Genomic DNA, 4,784 nt, shown 5'->3' on the forward strand with positions numbered 1-4,784 from the left:
GTAATGTCTTTCTCAATTGGTAAGTACCTAATAGTGACCATCTCCCTTTAGTGATGAAACTAGTGGTAAATTCTTCAGTCCAGCATCAGAAAACCCATGCCCCAGACAAACATCTGGAAAAGGATAGAAGTGGTCTAAGAGTGCAGAGGAAGCCTTCTTTCTCTTTTTTAGTTCAGATCAAGCCTCTCAACCCCATTATTACATTATGGCCACAGCCACAATGAATGATTTGCAAACACAGACTTCATGTATCCAGGATGTCTTGGTTAAAACCTTATCCGAGAGGAGGAGGAGGGGACAATTCCAAATCCTAGTTCAACCATGAAGGTGTAAATTCTATGGAAAAACAAACTAATCTCAGAACATATAGAACCAATATTTCAAGCTCCCTCTAACTTACTATAGTTGATGGAAAAGCAATATAAGTTCCTTTTAAAGAGTAAAAGGTGGTGGTACAGGAAACCAATTGGCAGAAACGTGCCCAAATGATTAAAGAAAATAATTCTGCAGGATTTTGGCACTCTATCCCCTACTTTTCCAAAAAAAGGTATGAACTGATTACTTTAAAACTCAGTTTAGAGACAGCTCCAGCTCCCGTTATAAAGCAGTCTTTTGCTCCAAAGACTTAGCAAGCTGAATTGTGGTGTCTCATTCTGAGATTGCTAAATTTATTGCACAGTTAAAGCAAGACAAATTCTTAGAGGCTACCTAATCCCTGCTGAATTATTGAAGGCAAGCATCAACTCATGGTCCCAGTTCTGGCAAATCTGTTTAGGGCTGTACACTGTATGGATCAGAGTCCAACAGCATATCTATCACTGTCCAACTATATAAAAAAGAATACAAAACTACTTCTTCAAATTATCTTCCTATGAACCTGTCAGAAGCAAGTTATATGCCAAAAACTGAGTGTCTGGCTGCTGTAAAACAATATTATGATGGAGGAACATGCTGGCTTTAGTGAGGAATGCACAACATTCAGTCACAATCTAGTCCATCAACACTTACCTGAAAAATACACCACAAATCTACTATACGTGGTGAACACTATGTGGCCTTTACAGAAGCTATTCAATCAAAATTTCTAAAGGCCTAACTTTGCATGCCCAGATGCATCTCCAATTCTTTATTAAGACTAGATATAAGCTTAAGGTAAAGGTAAAGGTTTCCCTCGACGTAAAGTCCAGTCGTGTCCGACTCTAGGGGGCGGTGCTCATCTCCGTTTCTAAGCCTTAGAGCCGGCGTTGTCATAGACACTTCTGGGTCATGTGGCCAGCATGACGACTCGGAATGCCGTTACCTTCCCGCCGAAGCGGTACCTATTGATCTACTCACATTTGCATGTTTTCGAACTGCTAAGTGAGCAGGAGCTGGGACGAGCAACGGGAGCTCACCCCGCCGCGCGGTTTCGAACTGCCGACCTTCCGATCGGCAGCTCAGCGGTTTAACCCGCAGCGCCACCGCGTCCCTCAGAGATATAAGCTTAACTTCGTTAAAATCCAATTCTGGCACCTAACTGGCCCATACTAGTCTTCCTTGAAAGTCCTCCAGTCTCTTTGATTTTACAAGTTAATTTTATTCCTTCATTAATTGAAATGGAGTTCAGTTTAAGACTCTGTGGATTTTTCATGCAATATCTGGTCTCAATCAGCTTAGAAAAAGTTATGTCAGAAATAAAGCAGTGGATTCTTGACTTAGTCTTATATAAGCTATACTCAAAAATAATACAGTTTAAGCATGGTAAGGAGACTACCTACAGCAGCCAGATCTCCCATCAGTATTTTGTACCCAAAACAGAGAAGAGCTTTTTACACTAGCCAAAACTTCAGCTGTTGTAGAAGAGAGATTCAACAGCACACCTATATAAGATCATGTCATTTGGAAGAAATTGAATCAATACCACACATCTTTCTTCACTGTCCCTTTTATTTAAATTGGCTTAAAGATTTAATTACACCTCTTTTAGCTACTTGAAACAGCAAAACAGATGCCAATCTTATTCTTCACCTAGCAGACACCTAAGGAGAATAGCTAAATTCTCCTTAAATACCAGTCTAGTTCATCATGAGATTGTCTGCCCTGTTTAGAATCTTGTGGGTCCTCAGTGAAGGATTTTAAAACTTTGTTTTATGCTTTTACAATGTTAACTAACAGTTAGTGAATTTGCATTTATTTATTCATGCTTATCTACCTACAGTCATCACTTACAGTACATAGCTTAAAATTTTAGTTACTATTGAATTAAAATTTAAGTATTTTACTACACTTATTTTTAGAAATAGATAATTTATTTAATAGTTTTAGTAACTCAATATTTTAGTTCTGTGTCTTTCAGATTTATTTTTATGATCTTATTTTATTCTTTACAATGCTTTCATGTTTATTTATTAGCCTTTGAGTTAGTCTTGGATCCTGGCAACTGTCTGGACAAGTCCCTGCAGTTTTCTTGGCAAGGATTTTCAGAAGTGGTTTGCCATTGCCTCCTTCCTAGGGCTGAGAGGGTGTGTCTGGCCCAAAGTCACCCAGCTGGTTTTGTGCCTAAGGTGAGACTAGAACTCACAGTCTCCCGGTTTCTGGCCTAGTGCCTTTAATCACTACATCAAATTGGCTCTCATCTACTTTATTCTAGTAGTCTTGATACTGAACTCAACTTTAATAATTGACCATAATAATAAACTTTTCTCAAAATGGAAAACTAATAAGTACAACAAAACAATACAGTAGATTCAGAATAATTACTTATTTGAAAGAGAGATCCACTTAGGCACATTCTGTTATGCAGAAGCTGGCAGTACATCCCCTGTAAAAATTAAAAGAAAGTATATAACAAAAGAAGTTATTCCTGAAACAGACATTTATTCAGAATTCACATAGATCAAGTTTATATGATATATTATGACAATTTAGTTTTTCCAATGAAATCTTCATATCTGTACTAGAGAGAGGTCTTGTTCTCCAGATACGAATGAACAAACATTTTATTACAACCAAGACCAGATCATAAAAGTTAAAACAACTAGTTCTGCAGATATAATTAGTGTGACATTTTAAACGTTACATTTTCAGAAAGATGCATCTATAATAATGAAAGTATGTATAAGAAGAATCAAGCACATCTGTACAGTGACATGCTTTTACTTTTACTGGAAAGCCATATTGCTTATTGTGCCAAAACATTTATAATCATCCTATACCTCTATCCTGTTTATGCTGTATCATAATTCAAACCAAACCACAAGTTGAAAGAAGAATGTAACTATCTGTTGACTGATGCCATCCTATATTTATGCTTAGTCTTTGACAGTATTTGGATACTGCTTTTCATTAAAGAATGATTAAAGCAGTTTATTTGGAAAACATATTCAGAAGCCCTGAATGTGTTTATACTTACAAAAATGAGAATAATGCAAGCAATGGTATTCCCTGTGACACTCGATGGAAATGAAAGTTGCACTTTGAAGAAACAGGATAAGAAGAGTATTGATGTTTTTGAACTTTGGTGCTGGAGAAAACTCCTGGGAATACAACGGACAGCCAAGAAAATAAACCAATGGATCTTTGAACAAATTATCCCAGAGTTCTCACTTGAGGCACAAATGACCAGGCTCAAATTATCCTACTTTGGACACATTATGTGAAGACCCAGCTCTCTGGAGAAGGCTCCAATGCTGGGAAAGGTAGAAGGAAAGAGGAGAAGAGGATAACCAGAAGCAAAGTGAATGGACTCAGTTATAGCAGTGATGGGTACAGCATTGGAAGACCTGAGGAACCAGGTTAAGATACAGATTGTCATAGAGAAAATCTATCTATGTGGTTGCTAAGAGTCGGCACCAACATGTTGGTACATACATTAAAAGTTCACACATAATACATTAATAAACAAAATACAAAAAGACTAAAACAATGAAGCCCCTGTCTTCCCATATGCCTCATTATAAATTAGACAGCAGCAAACAGACACAGAACCTTCTAACTCTTTATTACTCTTCAGTCAAATTCAGACTCTTTCTTCTAAGAATGCATATTTATTATTGTATCTTTCAAGTGATGTCTCACACAAATGGTATTGCATGTTATGAGAGCAAAATAAGTATTTTCAAAACTAGCCATTTCTGATGGGAAGATCAATATTTTAAATCAGTTGTACACCCTCTGTTTAAAAAAATACTAAATACAAAGCTACATTTATGATACTTTTTGTTTTTAGGTATGTTTCTCAACTTCCTCCTCATGAATAAGATTTTAAATCTGTTTTTTATTAAATGCAGTACTTGAGGATCACCTGTCCTTGAAGATAAGAGGATGTTTTTGTATTTTACTAATTTTGATTCATAACCATACAAAAAGGAAAAATTAGTTATTCATTTGTTGATATGATTTCATAGTTTATAAGATCTGAATGAAACCCATCTGGTAGAAATCTTTGTGTATTTGTATAAATGTGTAAAAACACACACACAATGATTTGGAAGAAGAATAACCTTTTAAGATTTATGAAAAGGAAACTGGCTGTATTCAGCATGAGTAAATTTAATTTGTATTCTTGCACTCCTGGTGCTGTTGAAAAATCATTACTTTTTTCCATCTGTTGACAAGAAATAGAATTGAGCAGATCTCAAATTCTATTCTATGTGTATATTGTCATTTTCTCTCTGCCGCAGTGTTACAGTATTGCCAATTACGGAGGTGAAGGTCCTTTTCTTGTAAGGATCTGCATTAACTTGATCCAAACTTACATGACTCCACATTCCAAAAGTGGGTATGTAGAGAGACCAAAGGATGCA

This window comes from Candoia aspera, chromosome 1 (genome assembly GCF_035149785.1).
Source record: "Candoia aspera isolate rCanAsp1 chromosome 1, rCanAsp1.hap2, whole genome shotgun sequence".
Classification (NCBI taxonomy): domain Eukaryota; kingdom Metazoa; phylum Chordata; class Lepidosauria; order Squamata; family Boidae; genus Candoia; species Candoia aspera.